Genomic DNA, 22,734 nt, shown 5'->3' on the forward strand with positions numbered 1-22,734 from the left:
GACAAATGTCACCAGCTGAGGTGAAATTACATATTTCTGTAGTTCAGTTCAGTGTAGGAAAGTTTGTAAAATAAACTATGGGGCTATGACCCCATTTCACAACCCACCCATAATAAATTCACCTGAGAAATTCCCCCAAACAATATTAGCTACTAAAATCCCTTAGATAAAGTGACCTTCTTTGGTAATCAGATGTTATTATTTTTAGGACATGTTTTTCAGGATGATTTTCTGGTTTTGGAATAAAGAAAATTATTTTGACCTTTATTTCCCGAAGTTTGTAAAACACACACACACACACACACACACACACACACACACACACACAAACACACACACACACACAGAGAGAGAGAGAGAGAATCCGAAAACGATTCCTAGCTATAAAGCAGACTTTGGAGGAACTTTGGCTGTAGGCCTTATTTTGTACTGACTAGGCAGTAAATAAACGGTTTTGATCCATGTTGAATCTGGCAATCATGATTTTTGTGCTTTGTGTTAGATTTCAGATACAAATGCGTGCCTTTTTGAATGCTAAACTCATCTGCATCCCTTTTAGATATCAGGAAAAACACTGTAAAAACCATATATTAACACCTTAATAAACCCAATTACTGGGAGTACGGGGAGGTTTATGTTTAGATTTTTTTGATTAAAAAAGTCACTTGGGAGCTCATTTTGGCCAAAACATTTTTTTAAAATAAAAATGCTCTAAAATCTGTCACCTTAATAAGTACATTGTGGTGATACATTACACCCTTTTCTTCTAATATAGTGAAGGATTGTCAGGTAGAAGCATATGGGTTTGATCATAATTTATACTCGCCCCGAATTGTTTCTCATAAAATTTTGAACAATTTTAGTAATATATAGCCCACACCTACATAATAGTTTCTATGTTCCAGTTACTTTTCTGAGTTTCATATGTTACATCTATATGTGTGTGATTACATATGTATATGTTAATACATTTAATTTTTATACCACCTTAAGAAGCAGGTAGTATTACTAACATCCCCACTTTACAGATAGGGAAACTGAAGCACTGAGAAGCTAAGTAGCCTGGTTAGGATTACACAGCTAGTACATAGAAGAACCAGGGTGGGAATCCCAGCATTCTTGCATTCTTGCCCCAAAGCCTCTGTTCTTAATCATCACACTATATTTCCCTAAGGCCAAGTTGCTATGTTCTTATTTAGCTTTTTCTTAGGAGGGAAATACTTAAATCAGCAACAACTTCTGTATAATTGAGGTGCTGTGACTTGCTAGTGTGAGATCCAGTGCGTAGATCACCTCCCCTTTTCTCCTCTAATCAGCTTCAGAACCTTGGGCAAGTTACTTGGGATTCTGTTTCTTGCCATAAATTAAGGAAATAAATCTGGAACTGAGCTGTCCAATGTGGTCATTTCCAGCCTTATGAGATTTCTGGGCTCTGGAAATGTGGCCAGTCCAAATTGAGATTGCTGGACACACCAGATTTCCTGGAATTAGTATTTAAAAAGAATGCAGAAATTTATCATTTTTTTTATATTGATTGTGTTGAAATGATAATATTTGGGATATACTGGGTAAAATAAAAATATTATTAAAATTAATTTTATCTGTTTCTTTTTACTTCTTTTAATGTGACTACTAGAAACATTAAAACTATACACATGATTTAACTTTGTGGCTCACATTATATTTCTATGGGCTTTTAGTGGCCACACCAGCAATTCTTCATCTACAAGTGCGTTGACATTTCTAAGTGAAACACCCCTACTGGAAGAATGCAGGGAGATGCACGATTCCAGGAACATGAGTTCTAATGTCAAGATTTTCTCCCATGCTGAAAAACAAAACAAAACAAAAACCGTAGAATGCAAGAGTATGACATTAACATCATAAAAGTAATTCAAGTCCACTCCAAGCCATTTTAAAAAGTTAATTATTTGCAAATGTTGCTATTTGTCATTAGGAACAAATTATTTGGTCATACTTCAAACCGATGTAGCATCCTAGTGTGTCAAGACATTACAGTGTTTTAGAATTCTCTCTCTCTCTCTTTTTTTTTTTTGAGACAGAGTCTCGCTCAGTGCCTAGGCTGGCGTTCAGTGGCGTGATCTTGGCTCACTGCAAGCTCCGGCTCCTTGGTTCATGCCATCTCCTGCCTCAGCCTCCTGAGTAGCTGGGACTACAGGCACCCACCACCACGTCCGGCTAATTTTTTGTATTTTGTGGTTCTGTTCCATGAACCAAAACCCAGATGTCGAATTTCTATAAGATTAAAATGGAAAATAAAGATGCAAAAGTAGAACACACACCTGTTTGTAAGTTGGAGAACGTCAGAAGCACTGTTATCATTTTTTCCCTTTTTGAAGATGAGCTAATGATCTTTGCATATGTAAAGCTGTTTGCTTTAGAAAAGCCTTTTTAGAGAGTTGGTCCTGGCTATCTCTGGGGAATTGGTTGTTAAACAGTTTCTTTATCGGATTGTTTTGTTCACCAGGGGCACTGGAACCCTGCTTTTCTTTTTGAGGCTGCCAACAGTGAACTCACTGGAGAAAAGGAACATTCAAGGTGACAAGACTAAATGGCCCAGCCAGCAGCACAGACCTGGCATTCCTCCTGTAGATTTGCAGTTCTGGTGCTGGGTTCACTCACCTTCACAAAGTCTTGTTTCCACCTGCCCTAAGGTGTGGCAATAGCAACTGTCCTTCAAGTTTCCACTGTCAAGCTTGTTGGAGGTGAGACATCTCAGGCAGGTGCTAGGTTAAGCCTGGGGGATAAGCTGGGAGTTTGTTTTCTTCCCTGCATCATGGAAGTTGGATGATAAAGATCAGCTCCAAGTCAAAAGTGATACTTCTTGATAACTTATTGCCTTAAAGGTGTTGTAGATTGACTCATGCAATATAGAAGGTGGTAGTGGTCAGAAGCAGGGGCATAGTAACCTTAAAAGGATTTTATTATTAAATTTTCTTTAGATAATTTTGCAAATTTTTTTACTAAGTCCATGCAGTATACTATAAATGTATCTCAGGTAAAAGCTAGATTTATTGAATAAGGGAAAGCCATAGCCAAAGAGAATGAAAACCATTTGGGAAACTCATTTCTTCCCCTACACCTCCCCTTCCATCCTTCAGATAATAAGCCATAATAAAAACTATAGGTCATCTAAGCCCTTAGCTTTCTGCTTTCAGGAATTATTATCATAATACAGTGGTTCTCAAAGTGTCTTGATTCTTTGCAACATGCCTTTAGTGAAAGGCAAAAAGAAAATGGCATTAACATTGTTTTTGGATTGAGATCCCTTCATGTATATGAAAGCATTCTTAAAACTATGATTTTATTTTCTTTTTATTTTAGCCAGAAGTACAATTAAAAGTGCAGTGTACAAGTATAGCGGTAGAGTCTCTCAAGAAGCATAGTCTTCAATCACGTCAGCTCCTGAAAAGAGTAGATGATCTTTCTCTTGTGGACATACATGGTCTCTGAAGTCTATCTGTGATCCCAGGATCAGCAACATTAGCATCACCTGGGAATTTAGAAATATGAATTCTTGGGTCTCATCCCAGACCAACTAGAAACTCTGGAGGTGAATCCCAGCAACCGATGTCTTGATAAGCCCTCCAGGAGATTCTCATGCACACTAATGTTTGAGAACCTGTACTGTAGTAGACACTGGGCGGACCAGGCCAGATTCCCTTTACCAGCTGGTACAGTCATCTGTGAGCATTGCCGCTAACAGTTCACAGCTGTAACCTTCTCCAAACCACCTTGGTTGAACCACCTTGCCCAGAGATGGAGACCCTTTGGAGGTTTTTCCATAATCACCACTCTGGAGCCTGGCCAACAACTGACTGGCCTGGGGACGAAAAACCCTGTTTTCAAGGTAGGACAACGCTGCAGTGTGACTTATGCTCCAGAGCTCTTCCATGGAGTCAGGCCGAGGTTACACTTTGTTTAACTCATGCCATATTCTTACTCAGATCTTTGCTTTCCTTGTCTTACTGCCTCACTGCCTTGTAGGTTTCACCTGAGAGTCCTTCCTCAACATATCACGTATACCCAAATCCTTGCCTCAGGCTCTGCTTCCAGGGAATCTGCTTACTCACATCACAGTTCAGAAAATTACAAAAATTACTGCTAACAGGCCACCACCTCTTTGCATAAATGAAGTTTTCCTGGAAAACAGCTGCACCCACTATTTACAAACTGCCTGTGGCAGCTTTTGACCTATAACAGCAGAGTTAAATAGTTGCCACAGAGACTGTGTAGTTCACATAACCTGAAATATTGAAGGAAAAGTTTGCTGATGTCTACCCAAGACATGAGACAAGCTCAGAGAGACAAAATCTAGGAGGGACCAAAAGATGGTATGTATTAAGTCTGTGTTGTAAGCAGTGTTGTGCTGGAACTGAGTGTGCACATCTTCATCTCTTTCCAGCCCTCCATGTAACAGCACATTGGTAGCTTGTTATCACCCCATGATGGAAGTATTTCCACTATGGAAATGGAAATTGTCAAATGCTACAAATATATATATGTGTGCGTGTGTGTGTGTGTGTGTGTGTGTGTATATATATATGTATATATATATATGTATATATATATATACACACATATATATACATATATATATGTTTCCTAGAGAGTCAGGTGTTAAGCATTTACCAGCATACCACTGGTTCTAAGCCAGATGTCTTACACACTTAAGCATGTTGCAAAGAATCAGGATCCTTTAGAGAAAGGCAAAAATAAAATGGAATTCACATTGTTCCTGGATTGAGATCCCTCCATGTATATGAAAGCATTCTTGAGACTGTGATTTTAATTTCTTATTTTAGCAGGAAATGCAATTAAAAGTGCAGTGTACCAGTAGTGGTAGAGTCTCCCAAGAAGCATAGTCTTCGATCACATCAGCTCCTGAGGATAGTGGATGATTTTTCTCTTGTGGCCACACATGGTTTCTGAGGTCTATCTCTGTGTTATGTTCTAGCAGCCTGTGCTGTCCACCAGTTCCCTCTGAGATGGGACTGCTTGTTCAGCTTTCTGAACAAGTCACTTCCTGTGTTCTTGTGGTCAACCTTGGTACTCACAGTTTCCCAAACAGATTCTCTTGGGCATCCGTTTGGTGTTAGCATTTCCAGAATTGGTACAGCTCTAAATCCCTCTGTGTTCCCATTTTCAGCAGCCTTGTATTTGATCTTCCTCCTAGGAATGGCAAATGGCTCTATCTGGTTAGTATTTTAAGTTTGAGGGCATTATGGAGGTTTTTATCCTCCTAAAATAGGAAAGGGATAGAAGAGGATTAGGGCCCACATACATTTACTTTTGGGAATTTGGTAGCCAGCCTGTAAGATGACTCCCTAATGGTCTCCATTTTGTTATTTATGCCTGTGTGGTTCCCTTCTGTATGAAAATCCTGTAACCAGTGGAAAGCTGCAGAAATGGCAGTGAGTGACTTCTAAGAAGTCATAAAACACATTATGGCTACTGCCTTGGTTCCTAGGATCATTTATACTGATGGAAGCCAGCCACCATGTCTTGAAGACACTCAAGCTGGTCTCTACAGAGGCCCACAGGCCAGGAACTGAGGCCTCACCAATAGCCAGCACCTCAGAAGTGGATCCTCCAGCCCCTGTCAAGCCTTGCAAAGACTGCAATCCTAGCTTCCTAAGAAGCTCTTGAATTCCTGATCCAAAAATACTGTATGAGATAATAAATACATATTTTGTTTAAGCTGCTAAGTCTTGGGGTAATGTGTTATGCGGCAAAAGATAACTAACACATATAATGTTTATCCCCTTTGATAGCAGTTCATGATCAAACAAAATTTGAAATCGTCTAAATTTAAAACCAGTAAATCCCAACAGTCACTGGAGTACAAATCATTTCTACTTGTTTTGCTTGCATAACTAAAAGCATTTTTGACTCAAGAGCCAAGAAAATCATACTAACACGTAAATCCTCAGATATGTGTTACTGCCTCACTACCTAACAGAACACAATAATGTACCAACTTGCTACTCCAGGTTAGAGGTTGCAGTTTCGCTTAATGATTTGGCTTGCAACTGATTTTCTTTAATCATAGTATATTATTTTACAATTGATTTCATCTGAAAATGTTCTTCCTGGCATTGGAGTCCTGACAGGCACTTATCACACAGCTAAAATTCCCCATGAGTTGGTAACACTGCAGCAAGCCCTCTGCCCTCAAGGCCATCTCTTCAGATTTGGCCTAGATAATAAATTGCTTTGTTTTCCTCAGAAGACCTCAAGGTGTGCTCAAAGCCCAGTGTGTTTGGGCTTCCACCCTAATTATTGAGCACACAATTCATTTCCCACTTTTGTCAAGTTGCCCAAGAGGTTACAACTAATTTCTATTTATCATGTTCTGTACATTTTTTATCCTAATTTGACCTTTTTCTGTAATTGGAACTTTGACTTAATTTTGCATCTTTGTTCTCCCTTAAAAACAACTGTACTGAGAGGGAAAGAAATTGAGGTTTCTTTAAAGCATTTTTTAATTCATGAAGATTATTAACCCTTTTAAATTTTCTATCCTGTTTGTAAAGGTGATCAGTTTACTTCATAGGAGGCAGATTTTCTCAACTTTTAGAATGATGTGGTCTAGGATGCAATTTTGATGTGTGATTGTAGACATAAAAAAGTCACCAATCACTGTGACCTCTTAATAGAAAACATCCTTGTAATGGCAACTCCAAATTGGTACCTGTCCTGAAACTTTAATGTAAGAACAGACTCTCTCTCTCCTGGGTAGAGAGAAGTACTATCTGGCAAAAGCTGGGGATGAAAATATGCTTTCGGATCTTCCTCTTTATGCCCCTTTCCAGCCTTCTCTTGCCCCCTCCTCCTCCCTCCTTAGGGTCTCCCTCTTCTCATAGCACCCACAGAGGCCCTACCCAGGCCTCATGTGCACCCCTAACCTATGCTTTCCCATGTCATCTTCAAATCCACTCTTCTTGCCTGAGAGCTGTGGTTTGTAAATGCTCTTTATAGTGAGAGTTTTACACTCTCCTCCAATAAATAGGTAGATAAAAACAGTGTTGTTTTATTATATATTTATTTTCAGTTTCAAATATGTTAGGTTTACTTATTGTAAATTCAACCAAGAGTTTATTGAGGATGTTGCCTAAACACAGATACAACACCAAAACTTACTGTTGGCATTCAGAGTCTTAAGCCAACCTTGTCATATATTTTTTTCTCATTTTGTAAAATACGTTTTGCATATAGAGTTAAAAACTCCTGATGCCAACAAATAAGTTGCTGCAAATGGCAACAAGTTCATAAGTCACTTTGAAATATTAAAATACACTTCAAACAAATATGTCTATAATTTTGAAAATGGAATAAAAAAATTTAATTTCAAAATAGGAATTATTTTAAATATCTAACTATCCAATTATTTTAATTATTGAATTTTAATACACATCCCTTTTGGAGGGGTAAAAATGCTTTCTAAATACATTCAGTAACATGAGATTCAGCAATTCACTTAAACAATTTTCTCAGTGCTCATCTTTTCAGAGACTTACTCAAGATTTCAGAAAAATCAAATTATATATTTTTTTACCTGGCATGCAACAAAATGTCTTATATTTTCTGAAGTTCAGATCAAGTTCATTTAGCCCAACAAGGCATCCAAGTTTGGGCAGCTATGTTGACTTGGAAGTGCAGTTGGATAATCTCTTTATACTTCAGGATTCACTGACCCCATCCAACATTATCTCCAACTATGAAAGTGGGGGCAAGCACGGGGGTCAGCCTCAAAGGAACTACTGTCATTTTGCTCTCAATGTTGTGTCCTCTTACCAGTGCTAAACTCCAGTTCAGGGAAGAGGCAATGAGGTGGAGGGAACCCAGCTTATATGCACTCTGGGATTCAGTCCCTTCCTCCTCTCCACAACTTTGTTACCTTCATCCTCTGCTCTGGCACCTCCACTCTTCTTACTGAGGTCTAGTAAGTCTTGGGCATATGAGGCTTCATTTCAATGAATTTCACCCCATTATTGTACACAGTGTATCATCCAGATAAAATTACAAGAAAAGGAGCACCTGTATGCACGCACGAGGCCATGGTTCCTCACTCTCTATTCACAATTTATAGATAAAGATAAATTTGCATGTGTATTTAAACAGAAATATTCTTTGGAACCCCTCACCTTAGGGCTGCCTATGAACACCTGCAGGTCTGATAACATTTAGACATCATCATTCATGTTATTTCAGAGAATTCACAAAGATCTAATTGGAAAGGCACTCTTATAAAATTACATTTGTGTTATCATTCAACACTTTTGACAAGTATTGGCATCAAAGTTAGTGTTCACCTCTCTCGAACATATTTCAGCATTTTTTAAATTGTGTATTACTCCTTTATTATATTGATCTGGAAAAAAGGTTTAATACAGTAATTCTCGAAATGAGTACTAGGCCCATGTAATAGGGCCAAACACCTAGAACATGATTCAGAAATCAGACGGTGAAAGACACGCTTGGACATGGTCAAGAGGCATTTCACTGCCACAAAATAAGGTTGGAAAGGGAATCTAAGGTTCATAGCAGAATGTACTCCAACCCCTAGGAGGTCAAGAAGCTTATCCCATATTAGTGTGAGGAATGGCTCATTTTCTCATGATCACATGTAGGACTCTTTCAACCAACACTAAAAGCCTAAAAAAGGGGTCATTGTGTGTGTGTGTGTGTGTGTGTGTGTAAAATATAAAAATATGTATATACCTACTTAAATATATATAATACTTATATAATATTATAAGCATATGTGTTGTTATATATTATAAGTATATATAATATATATACTTTTATCATATAGTTATATAGGTATATATTTATAAAAATAAATGCTGTGTATAAACATAAATCAGGATTAATCCCAACCTTCTGAAGAGTTCTAGAGCCAGCTTCTCTGGAGTCAGGGAGAAAATGGTTTTCACATCATCATGCAGGTTACATTTATTACATTTATCTGGAGCCAGCTCCTCTGGGGTCAGGGAGAAAATGGTTTTCACGTCATCATGCAGGTTACATCTATCTCCATGGGAATGACTAGATCTTCTCTTTGATTTGACTACAAAGAGTACAGGACTGCCTCTGGAGAGCAAATAGGCTCTCTTGATTCTCCTCACTGGTCATGCCTTAACATGATTCCTTCCTGTTTCCTACTCAAGCAGGTCCTTAGTAAACAAAGCACTGGCAGAAACCTGAGTTATTACCTTTCAATTCTCTTGGGTAAGGGGAGATTTCTCTTGGCTTGGACTGAGAACCTATGCCCCAGAGGTGCTATTCTGACTACAGAGTATGAAGGGAGTGGGTGCAGATTCTCACAGGAGGGTAGCTGATCTTCGGTGAAATCTGCATACCTGGTGTCCTCGTTGACATTGCTGTGGAAGAGATGGTCAGGCTCCATGGGAGGGGGTGGGACATCATAGGAGGCCTCCAGACCTTTTCCTGGGCTTCACCATGCTTGGCAGCAGCTTCTGCTTTATTGAGGTTAGTCAGTTCCCCCATAGTGCTGAGGCTCCAAGTCCTTGCTACAAGCCGCCATGTCTAGTCAATGGCATCCAGCACTGTCCAGATGGTTCAGATCACTCTCTTCTGCACCAAGGTGCAGCAGATGTCAAACTCATAGCTAGCATCTTGCAACGCCTGCCTGCTGCACTTCACTCTTTATGGCCCAAGCGGTTCCCCAAGTTCCAGGCACTCTGGCCATGCTGGGTCTGCACCAGCGTGTAGGCAGCCATGGCTGCAAGCTGGGGTCGTGGTGCTGGCTGGGAGCAATGTTTTCATGAAATTCTCTACTCCTGTCATATTTTGTGCCTTTTCTTCTTCCCCTTCAGTCTGGGTACGCTGACATAGAGAAACCAAATTATACAATGGCACGTTGAAAATGGATATAAACATTTAGCAATACATCCCCCTCCCGAATTTCCAGTGTTTCTAACGTAAATCTTCTTGATGTTTATCTTCAAAAACACACCCTCAAAAAATACTCAGATTGCTTAAAAAATAAAGTCAAGATGGCCATGGGTCAGTCCTTTTTCTGCTCAATCAAATTAAATTTAAAATGATTACAAACTCATTGATCAAATGTTGGATAAAGGCTGTTGCATGCTCCCTGTTCTCATCAGGCAAAGGTACTGATGGCATTTTGTTGCTGCATGACTCTGCACCAGAGTAGCCTGCCCTTCTGTTTATTCACATTTAGTGACTCCTTTGAATGATGCCATAGTGTATTTTATTCTTTAAAATGTTAAATCTATATATGTATTTTAATCTTTGGATCTAAACTTTGCTTGCATACAGTTTTTATATAAAGCCCTGTAATTTTTATGCTGAAAGAAACCAAGATCCTTATTTTTATACTCACTATATTTGCTTTAAATATGGCATTGTAAGTTGGAAAGGGATACAGAAAAGGTGGAAAAATATCACTGCATAAAACACAGGAGCACTTGGGCACTTTTGCCTTATAAAGGTGAAGCCAAATGCCTAATAATTATTCCTGTGCTCTATTGTCTCTGAGAGACTCATCCCAAGAATTTTCACAAGACTTTTGTTTCATACTCTCACCAGTGGGACCCCCTTTGGCTGAAAAACCAGTTGCTATTTATATAGCATAGTGTGTGAATTTTTCTTGTGCCTGCTCAATCTCTGCATTCTATCAGCACAGTTCTTTTGGCTTTTTTCTTTCTTTAACCCTTGATCCATTTCTTGTTTTGAGTGATCCTATCACCTTTACCTGAAATACTATGAAAAATGTATGAATATAAATGATAGATCAAACACTTAACATTTATAAAGATTAAAACTCTGACATTAGCATGCTTAAATGTATTCTGTGTTCACTTACTGAATCATTTCACGTTCTGGGTGCAGAGACTGCTATTCATGGACCTTCCCGGCACATAATTGAACATGATGAGTATGAGCTTCTGTTTGGGACTCAGGTGTACAATTTTATATGTGCAGAAATGCTTACTCCTGCAAAGAGCCATCGGAGCAGAATTTAAACCTTTCTTGTCTATGACCTTCTTCTAAGTTCAATAGATGCAGAGGTATAGTGGAAAACTATTAGAAGTCAGCACAAAGCCTAGTCGAAGTGGTAACATGGCTTAAGTTGGTTGTCTCCAATGTGTTAAAAATTTGGGTTGTGACACATTTGAATATGTAGGTTGTTAAAATATAGCTTTAAAATATTTTAAAAACAGAATTTGAATCAAACATATGCTTGCTTTTGCATATTCTGAATGCAGTTTGATAACCACTGCTTTAGTGGAACTCAGCTCCCATTAGTTCAAATTCAATATTCATATGTGAATGGTTGAAAACACATTAATTTTCTTATTTTAAAAAGAATGCTTGCTAACTTAAATACAACTCAAATTGGTAGCACTGAAGGAAGTATAAATGATTCTCACCTCGAGATTATAGAAGGATTACCTTATGAGCCAGCTAAAAATGTAGAGTCTTAAGCTCTATGTCAGTAAATTCAAAGTCAGTAAATCTGAGGTTGGTCCCAAGATCACATATTTTTAAAAGTGATTTTTAAATCACTAGGGGTTCTGATACAAGTCATACATGCATTATATTTTGCAAAACGGAACTGGAAGCTCCAGCTATCTGAAAGAAAGCTGGTGATGGCCAATTTCTCCCAAGAGCTGTTTGAACTGTTTGAATGTTTTTCCTGCTAGCGCCTCTGGTTCACTTCAGACTTTGCTGTGAACTAGGAAGTTTGAGTTACTATTGCAGAGTTCTTTCATTTGTTCTGCCAAGATTGCTGGCAGTGGCCTTTAAAAATGGCAGGTATTGTAAAATCCAGAGAAACCTGGTAGAGTTAATTAACTTTCATCACCACAATTTTTCCCAGCTGTCAATTAACAGTATTTCCACAAGCAGAAATTCTTCCCACACAGTAGTAATTCTTTTAGCCAGAGTGATGGCAATATAAATTTAATGTGTTATTCTGTTTTACTAAGCAAACTTTACCAGCCACCTATGGTGTTTTCACAGAACAACACAGATGGAACACCTTTGGGAAAGTCTCTGTCAGTGTTGGTGTTGGGGTGCAATACTGAAGACGTGCCAGGAGCTTGTGCACTGGAGTACCAGCTATGCTGGGAGTCTTCAGTCATCTTTCGCCAGCTAACTAGACAAAATCTGAGGGAGACGGCTGCTGGGATTCATCCTCTCTATTCCATTACCCACTGCCATTTTGAATGTCTTGCTCTGTTTATTTGAATTTCCCTAGGAGCAAACCATGAAGCTTGAGTGCATGTTGTTTAGTTGGGACATGCACCAGGAGAGTAAGAACAGGAGATAGGACAGAGAAGAAAGTCAATACAGGAAAGTGGATGTGTTATCAAGAAAGTTAGCACTGCAGGCAACTGGAGCTGCATTGGAAACTCTAGGAAACAGTGACGTACAAGCCTTAAAGTGACCCTGCCCAGGGATTGAGTAAGCGGTACATATACATCAACTTCCTGTACTCAACAGTAATGGCTGCTTCTGGGACCTGTTGTATCTTCCCTTTTATGCCAGTGGAGCAGGCTCACTGGTCAGAGAAAAACAAACAAACAAACAAACAAAACCCACAAAATGTCCTCAGGCAGAGAAGTCAGTCTGTTTTCAGTAAGGAGCCTTGAAAATGCAGAGGTAGGGGCTGACAGGTATGGATGCAACTTAACGGCAAGGGCTACGCTATTGACCACACTGTTTTTTCCCTAGACTAGAAAATTGCTAGTGCTGGGGACTTTCTTTTTCTCCCAGACGATGAAGCTTCTCCCGGATGCGCCTTTTTGCCTAGACATTGCCAACATTTTGTTGTTGCTTCCACTGTATTTACTCTATAAACCTGTAGCCCTGCATTGAAACCTGTGTTCCGATTCCTATGCTGGGAGACTCTGAATTAATTTTTCCTCTCATTTGAAGTAATAAAGTCCACTGTTATAACTTGAAGTTTGGCCATGACTTCAAGTCTGGATCACAGGAGTTCGAGTCACGTCCAGTCTTTTAGAGTTTTGCATTCAAATGTGGACCAGAGAGTATTATTTACTACTATGCCATTTGTACATGTATTTTTCTTGGGGCCCTCTTAGGAAGGGATGATTACATGAAGACTGTATTTGGGTATTACTGAGTAGCTAACCCAGTGTCACCTTAATTTCATCTCAAGTATTGCCAAAAAATTGTAGACTCAAATTATTATCTTCCCTAGCAACCTGTTCCTCCCCATACATCTTGGTCAATGGTGCCGATATTCACAGTCACCAGAATCAAAAAGTTGAATGCATCCTAGAATCTACTATTAAAGCCCTTCTGTTAAATTAGTTTTGCGTATTAAATCTCAAAATATATTTGGGATCTATCTTTTCATTTGTATTTTTTCACCACCATGTTGCTTTGGCATCTTAGCATCTTTCATGTAGTTGTTGCAATAGCCATTTTAGCTTTATGGCATCTCTACCTGCCCATTCCAAATTTTCCTTCATCTCAATCCTAGTGATGTTTTTCTTATAAAACTATAAAATTCTTTATGTTGATTAAGTATATAAAAATAACAAGTACATATCTGTTCATCTTTTACTTTAAAATATGTACTAATGGAGCTGCATTCTCCCAATCTATCCTTGATCCCCCACTTGAAACTGTTTTCTTGAATTTTAAATTCTTGACTCCCGTGTGTGTGTAAGAACTTCCACACATATCTTCATAATTTTTACTACATATGATTGTATCACTGAACAGTATATATTTTTGTTTTGTGTGCTTGCAAGTCCTGTAGAATTTATGTTGTTCTGAGTATATTCTGTAGTTTGATTTTTTTCACTTAATATCTTCGGAGATTCTTTTATCTACGTGAGTATATTTCTAGATCACGTATTTTCACAGCTTTAAAATGAAATGAAATGAAACAAAATAATTAGACAATGTTTCATTGATGGACATTTATTTCTCTTATTTTTATATTACAAATCAAGCTGCGATAATAATCTTTGTTCCTGTCTCCTTTTTGGCTGTGCATGAGACTGTCTCAGGGATGCTTACATGAAGCTGCAGTCACTGGATTGACGGGTAAGAATCATTAACTTAACCAGAATTATGAAATTGCTCTCCTAAGTGGTTTTCTACAGTTAAGTTCTATCAGAATAATGTGAGAATTCCCACTGATTCACAGCTTTACCAACATCAGCTGTTGTCAGGTAAAATGATACACGGTTTTAATTTTTATTCACAGTGTTTACTAGTGATATGAAGAATCTTTTAATACGTCTTTCAATTTGAACTTCTTTAAATTCCTTGCTCATATCTTTGAGCCCATTTTTAAAAACTGGGTAATTTTAATTATATTCATCTTAAGATACATGCATAGGTAGAGATGGATATACCCACAGGCAAAATAATAGCCTTTGCGTATGTTACCCTACATAGAAAAAGTGAATTTGCAGCTGTGATTAATTAAAGAACTTTGAGATAAGGATATTATCCTGAATTATCCAAGTGGGCCCAAAGGAATTACATGAGTCTTTAAAAGCAGAAGACCTCTTAAGGTCAGAGACCATAAGGCTGATTCTCTTTAACTGTGCGACCAGTGGAAGCAAGCGTGTGTGAACTCGGCACAGATTGAAGAATCTGCCCTGTTGAGATGGGAGGGCCTGACTGTTGTCCCCCAGGGTCCTAAAACTTGGATGGACTCGGATAGTGAGAGAGGGGGCCTGGACTGAGCTGTGAGTCCTGTTGAAGTCTCCCTGTCTACCCCCCACCTTGGTCCCTCTCAAATACCCACTGGAATTCCAACTTGAAGGATTGCATCCTGCTGGGAGTGAACGTGCCTGCCAAGGATGTGTCTGACCTGCATTCCTGGCTCCCTCGTTGAGAGACTGCCCTTCTCAAGGGCTCTGTGTCTGCGCTGGGAAGGAAATAACTATGGGAAGGAAATCCATGTGTATAAACTGCTGTCAATAAATGGAACCCAGACCTTCCGGCTCAAAAAAAAAAAAAAAGATGTCAGAGAGATGAGATAGATGGAAGAAGAAGAGATTTGAAGCATGAGAGGAACCAAACCCATCGTTGTTGGCTCTGAAGCTGGAGGTAGGAATATGGATGACTTTCAGAAGCTGAAGACAGCCCTCAGCTAATAGCCAGCAAGGAAACGGTGATCTCAGTCCTGCAATACAAGGAACTGAATTCTGTCAATGACCTTAATAAGCAAAGGAAGAGATCTCTGCTAGAGTTTCTAAAAAGGCATGCAGCCCTGACAGCACCTTACTTTTATTTCATTTTATTTAATTATATATATTTATGGGGTATGACATGAAGTTTTGATCTATGCATACATTGTGGAATGATTAAATCAAGCTAATTAAAATATCCACCAGTTCACACACTTATCATTTTTGCGGCGAGACCATTTAAAATGTATTCTCTTAGCAATTTTCAAATCTTCAGCACATTATTATAAACTGCAGTCACTGTGCTGTACAATATATCTCCAGAACAAATTCCACCTGTCTAACCAAAACTTTGTACTCGCTCACCTTTTCCTAACTCCCCAACCTCCAGTCTCTGGTAACCACCATTTTACTCTCTACTCCTATGAGTTCAACTATTTAGAGTTCATATATAAGGGATCATGCAATATTTTCCTTTCTGTGCCTGGCTTATTTCACTTAGCATTATGTCCTCCAGGTACATCCATGTTATTGCAAACGACAGGATTTTCTTATTTTTAAAGGCTGGCTGAATAGTATTCCACTGCGTATGTATATGTGTATGTGTATAATATATACATATTACATTTTCTTTATCCATTCATTACTTGATGACACTTAGTTGACTCCATATCTTGGCTACTGTGACTAATACTGCAATAAACATGGCAGTGCAAATATCTCTTCAACATACTGAATTCATTTCCTTTGGGTATGTACCTAGGAGTGGGATTACTTGATCATATGTTAAGTCTATTTTTAATTTTTTGAGAAACATCTGTAGTATTTTCCATAATCGCTGTAATAATTTACATTCCCACCAACAACGTACAAAGGTTTCCTTTTCTCCGTATCCTTGCCAATATTTTTCTTTTTTTGATAAAAGCCATTCTTTTTTTTTTTTTTTTTTTTTTTAGACGGAGTCTCGCGCTCTCACCCAGGCTGCAGTGCAGTGGCGCGATCTCGGCTCGCTGCAAGCTCCGCCTCCCGGGTTCACGCCATTCTCCTGCCTCAGCGTCTCCGAGTAGCTGGGACTACAGGCGCCCGCCACCACGCCCGGCTAATTTTTTGTATTTTTAGTAGAGACGGGGTTTCACCGTGATCTCAATCTCCCGACCTCGTGATCCGCCCTCCTCGGCCTCCCAAAGTGCTGGGGTTACAAGCGTGAGCCACTGCGCCCGGCCGATAAAAGCCGTTCTAATAGAACACCTTGATTTTAGCCTAGCAAGGCCTGTGTCCTGTGTCTGACTACAGAACTGTAAGATAATTAATTTGTGTTCTTTAAGCGGACAAATTCATGGTTATTTGTTATGACAGAGATAGAAAACTTGTCTACATGCGTCAAGAAGGTATTGGACTCCTCCTTTGTTGTGTGTATACCTTGCAAACCTTTTCTCTGCATCTGTAGGTTGTCATTACACATTTTAAATTGTGTCTTTTAATGCACAGACGTTTTTAATACAATGTGAGATTGGATTTATCGTCTCTTTTTTCTCTATTGTTTGTGTATTATAAAATGAATACTCCCAAAACACCAAAGTCATAAAGAGATTTTCTGCCTTCAACGTTGAAACATTTCATTCAACTGCAATATTTTTTTCATATGGTTTGTGGTAGGAATACCGTTTGTTTTCAGTGGATGATAATTTCCCCAGTGCCTTTTATTGACTAGCATATCCTTTCTTTACTAGTCTTTGTCGTTGTCATAAATCAAGTTGACCAGATTTTGTGATTCAGTTTCTGGGTTCTCTGTTTGAATTCTTTGTCTCTTTGTCTATTCTTAAACCAGTATTACAGTCTCTTAATCGTAGCACTTTTATAATAATGTTTGTTGTTTTGTAGACTAAGAACCCCTACACTGTCCTTCTTCAATTATCTTGACTAGTCTGAGCCCTTTACTCTTCCTTATGAATTTTAAAATAAATTTTCAAGTTTCTTAATAACCCTGTTGGTATTTTGATTGGATTGCATTGAATTTATGGATTAATTTTGAGAGAACTGACATTTTTATAATATTGAGTTTGAGTGTTGCCACCCATGAACTTGGTTTATCTCTCAATTACTGATGTTCTCTTTTATGATTTTGAATACTGTATTATACTTTTATATATTTACGAACATTTTGTATGATACCTTTAAAAAAGTGTTTTCCAAGTATTAATTCCTGATATCTAGAGATGCATTTTTAAATAAAGGTTTTGTACTTAGTAATATTCCTTAAGCTCTTCTATTAACTCTTGGTTTTGTTTCTTATGTTGACAATTATAATAGTCATAACTTTTTAATAATGAATATTTTGTTTATTTACAATACTTATATTTTAAAATTCCCTTTTCTCATCTTAATGAACTCCTTTTAGAAACTCCTACACAATACTAAAAGGAACACTCTCAGTGAGTGTCTTAATTTTGTTGCAGATTTCAAAGAAAATATTCCCATCATTTATTTTTAAGAATACAATTTGCTCGATCAGGTTTTAACAGGTTTTTTTCTATTCTTAATTTGGAACTATTTATTTTTAATGAATAGATATGGGTTTATTAAATAATTTTTTCTGCCTCCGTTGAAAATTACAATTTTTTCCTTTTAATCAGTTTATACTAAATTACATTAATAGATTTTTCTAATGAAAATATTTTTGCTTCCCTAGAATAGACCGAACTTTTCCTAATGGTGTTTATATATGTGTGTATGTGTGTCTGTGTATTAAGAAGCTGGATTTTCTTGCTTATATTCTATCTGGATTTTTTGTACCTATGGCCATCAGTGGTGCTCTAAGGAAGCTTTTTTTTTTTCATGTACTATCATCTATAAATTTGGATACCAAGATAATGCCACCCTTAAAAATAAAATATATAAAGAGGAAAAGAATAAAAGAGGGAAAAGAAGGAAGGAAAGAAGAGAGGAGGGAAAGAAGAAAGGAGGGAGAGAGGGAAGGAAGAAGGGAGGGAAAGGAGAGGATGTGATTTCTTGAATAGTAAAAAAATTATTGATTTTTGAATATGTGTTAGTATTTGCTTATGAAACAATCTGCTAGAACTATGAAACTAGTTTTTTTTATGTTTTTGTTTTGTCTGGGTGGGTTGAATTTTTTAACTATTAAATTTCTCTTTTTTTTTGAGACGGAGGCTTGCTCTGTGGGCCAGGCTGGAGTGCAGTGGTGCAGTCTTGGCTCACTGCAACCTCCACCTCCTGGGTTCATGCTATTCTCCTGCCTCAGCCTCCCAAGTAGCTGGGACTACAGGCGCCCGCCATCACACCTGGCTAATTTTTTTGTATTTTTTAGTAAAGACAGGGTTTCACCTTGTTGGCCAGGATGGTCTCGATCTCCTGACCTCATGATCCGCCTGCCTTGGCCACCCAAAGTGCTAGGATTACAGGCGTGAGCCACCGCGCCTGGCCTAACTATTAAATTTCTTTATTGAAAGATCATAAAACTGTCATGTTTCTAGTTAGTTTTGATGTTATCTTTTGCCTAAAAATGTTTCACTATTTGATTTTTCACAGAACTGGCTTCGAGTTGTTCACTATAATTTATTTTTCTTTTCAAATCCTACCTGGAGCTCAGTTATATATTTCTTTTACCCCTAACATGTTTTAGTTGTAACCTTTCTGTTTCATTTTTTATCACTCTTGCCAATTTTGTCTATCTCATTAGTCTTTACATTATACCAAGTTGTGTTTATCTTTCCCATTGATTTTTCCAAAACTAAATCTGATCCGTTCCTTTCAGCTTAAAACTGAAAAACACCCCTAAATCTAAGGATTTAAAACATATATATAAGGATATAAAGGGCTGTTCCTTTATAGGCTTTCCCTAGGCTCGTCTTCCACCCCTTCTCCATAAATCTCATCTGTGGCTCATTGAGGCTTCATCCCTTGCAGTTTCCGAAGGTAACACATCCTCCTCTCATGCCTTTTCGTCTTTTTTTTTTTTTTTAACATCAAAGGTTGTTTTGTTTTATTACCATACACAAATGAAACTTGTACACACATATATACACACATATATCTTACGTTGTAGATACACCATATAAATATACATAGCATATACATATTGTGCTATATGTTGTATGCATGTGTTTACATGTATGTATGTGTGTATGTAATTTCCACATGCATACAAACTACTTTAAGCGCCTCCCCCAAGGGGTGGGTGAAGAGAGGATCAAAAAGGGGAATATTGGTCTCTTGCACAATGTGTTTAGTATGTTTGATTCTCATTTTTACCTTTTCCTGAAAATCTAGAAGTAAAAATCTGAATTTTTTTTCAGATGAATTACTGCCCTTGTTCACGCTATCCTCCTACATACCGTGGACAGACAAGTGTTCCTGGTGCCCAGTGCTCTTCCTTCTAACCATAGTAGCCTTTCTTCCATCACATTCTATCATCTTTTTTCTTCCTATTATGCTCCTCCTATTAATTTACATCCTTTCATTTACATACTATCCCCGTTCATACTCTGATTATTGTGTTTAGTTCACTAAATTATAATTGTTTATCTGTTTCCTCTCTTCATGACTCAAAACTTCTAAAGGGGAAAGAGTTACAACTTGTAATTTTAACTGGCCCACAATAACTTCTTAATTGACGTTTAAAGCCACACATGTGTGTCATTTATTTATTTAGAAAACATCTATTGAGTGTATTTGTATTTTAAGATACTTCAGGAAAAAAGGAAGGAAGAAAGGAAAGAAAGAAGGAAGAAGGAAATTAAAAAGGAAGGTGGAGAAAGAAAAAGAAAAAATGAAAAGAAAAATGAAACAAATGGTAGAGCATTAATAATTATTAAATATGAAGAATACCTATATGACACTTTATTACACTATTATCCCAAGTTTGTTGAAATTAAAATAAGCATTCAATGGGGAGATTTCTAGAATAGGCTTATCTTTAGAGTTGTCACGAAGCACAATTTTTAAAGAACACTTGGCCGGGCGCGGTGGCTCATGCCTGTAATCCTAGCACTTTGGGAGGCCGAGGCAGGCAGATTGCCTGAGCTCAGGAGTTCGAGACCAGCCTGAGCGACCCCGTCTCTACTAAAATACAAAAGAAATTAGCCGTGGTGTGCACCTGTAGTCCCAGCTACTCAGGAGGCTGAGGCAGGAGAATTGCTTGAACCCAGGAGGCACAGGTTGCAATGAGCTGAGATCATGCCCCTGCACTCCAGCCTGGGCTACAGAGCGAGACTCCGTCTCAAAAAAAAAAAAAAAAACAAACAAAAAAACACTTGAAAGATGTTTAATTTCTTAAATATTTCTTAACTTTCATAAATGCTCAACTTTTCCATGGAAATATACCCAAGTTTGCTAAATATTTGAAGGTATTTGTCATTGGATTATACATGTATATAAAATGATAATGAGTTCTACACATAAAATAAACTTTATATTCTATAACTTTATATTCTATAACAGTCCTAATATTCCTCCTGTGGACTCATTCTTCCAGTTGCCAACTTTCACTTACTTCTGGCTTAAATTCCTGATTTTGGATCATTCAGCCTTTCTTGTTTTTCCAGCCTCTCTTTACTCTCCCTGGAGATGGTGCATCAGGGCAGGAGGTTTGTGAAGTTCCACAGAACCATTAAAGATGTTCACTGCTCAGATCATCAATGGCTGTTGCCACAGGTGACGTGTCTCTTCTGTTCCCTGGACTGGTGACTGCTGAGGCATGACTGGTCCTGCCTTTCCTTCTGACTTGCTTTTCAGGCATCCACAGATAATGTCTCAGGGTCCACCCTTCTGCCTCTGCTGTGGCTTAGAGCAGAGACCAAGAGACTAAGACTAAGAGAGCAGAGACACAGACACTAAGTCACTGTGGCTTCTTCATTGTATACTCAGGCCATTGCCACACATCTGTGAGTCCCTCTGAGGCACAGAGGGATTTCTGAAATCTCGAAATGCCTCCTTGAAGACCGTGAGAAAACAGATCTTCTTCAGACTTACCCTGTGCAAATGCTATTTTCCCAATGCGTGTTTGATAAAACACAATGGAGAACATGGGGCTTCTTTTAGTGAAGTGCCCTCCCCCTAAAGGCTGCATCTTTGAAATGAATCTACTCATCTATCTCCTGATATTTTCAGGTTCTCCAGTGATTATATACACATATATATATAGATAATTTCCTTTCTCTACTTCCCATGTTAACCATCTGTGATCTCCCCTAAGAAGGGAAGCCAGACAGGTGTTTTCAACCTCTTTATTTTCTTGGAAGGATTTGTCATTCTAGAAATTATTATACTGCCCTAGAAATCTTTCTGTGTGTTCCCAGGTGAGGAAGCTGTACCTTACCCTGGGCGTGGTGGCGGGCGCCTGTAGTCCCAGCTACTCGGAGAGGCTGAGGCAGGAGAATGGGGTGAACCCGGGAGGCGGAGCTTGCAGTGAGCCGAGATTACACCACTGCACTCCAGCCTGGGTGACAGAGCGAGACTCCATCTCAAAAAAAAAAAAAAAAAAAAAAGAAGTGTTCTTTCCTCTTTAATGTTTTTAAAAATTTGAAGATTGATGTTAATTCTTCTTTAAACATTTGTTAGAATTCACTGATGAAGCCATCTGATCCTGAACTTTTCTTTCATGTAAGGTTTTTGATGACTGACTCAATTTCCTTACTGATTATCCATCTGTTGGAATTCCTTAATTCTTCATGGTGCAGTCTAAGTAGATTGTACATTTCTAGAAATCTGTCCATTTTCATCTAGGTTATCTATTTTGTTGAGGTACAGTTGTTCACAGTACTTTCTTATAATTCTTTTTGTTTCTGTAAAATTAGTAGTAATGTCAAGAGGCCGAAGTGGGTGGATCACCTGAGGTCAGGAGTTCAAGACCAGCCTGGCCAACATGGTGAAACCCCGTCTCTACTAAAAATACAAAAATTAGCTGGGTATGGTGGCAGGTGCCTGTAATCCCAGCTACTTGGGAGGCTGAGGCAGGAGTGTTGCTTGAACTCGAGAGGTGGAGGTTGCACTCCAGCCTGGGGGACAAGACTGAGACTTTGTCTCAAAAAAAAAAGTTAGTAGTAATTAGTAATGTCTTCTTTTTCATTTTTGATTTTAGTTATTTGAAACTTCTCTCCTTTTTTGTCAACTTAGCTACAAGGTGTTAATTTTGTTGATCTTTTTGAAGAACCAATTATTGGTATTGTTGATGCTCTCTGCTGTTTTTCTAGTCTCTATTTTATTTATTTATGTTACAGTTTATTTTCTTTTGCAAACTTTGGGTTTAGTTTGTTTTTATATATTTCTTAGGTCCTTCAGGTGTAAACCTAGGTATCAGGCGAGGTGTCAGAGTTCCTGCACAGGGAAGTGGTTGACTCATGGGTTGGTAAGAAGAATTTACTGACAACAGTATAGATTTGAAAAGGAAAGTTTTATTAGATACAAAGAATACTGCAGAAGAGTACAGCCGGGCACCTCAGTGAGAGAGGACCGAGTGCCCACAGTGGATTTTTCCTTAGGGGTATTTATGGACCTTAAAGCAGGAGGTGAAGGGTAGTTTGCA

At 38.3% G+C, this 22,734-nt stretch overlaps 1 pseudogene; it reads right to left on the minus strand.

Moving 5' to 3' along the window:
* Positions 1–1,758: 1,758 nt before the first annotated feature.
* On the minus strand, positions 1,759–9,767 carry LOC116460990 (phosphoglycerate mutase 1-like; annotated as a pseudogene).
* Positions 9,768–22,734: the final 12,967 nt, after the last annotated feature.

The sequence above is a fragment of the Hylobates moloch genome, unplaced genomic scaffold (genome assembly GCF_009828535.3).
Source record: "Hylobates moloch isolate HMO894 unplaced genomic scaffold, HMol_V3 SCAFFOLD_21, whole genome shotgun sequence".
In the NCBI taxonomy this organism is placed as follows: Eukaryota; Metazoa; Chordata; class Mammalia; order Primates; family Hylobatidae; genus Hylobates; species Hylobates moloch.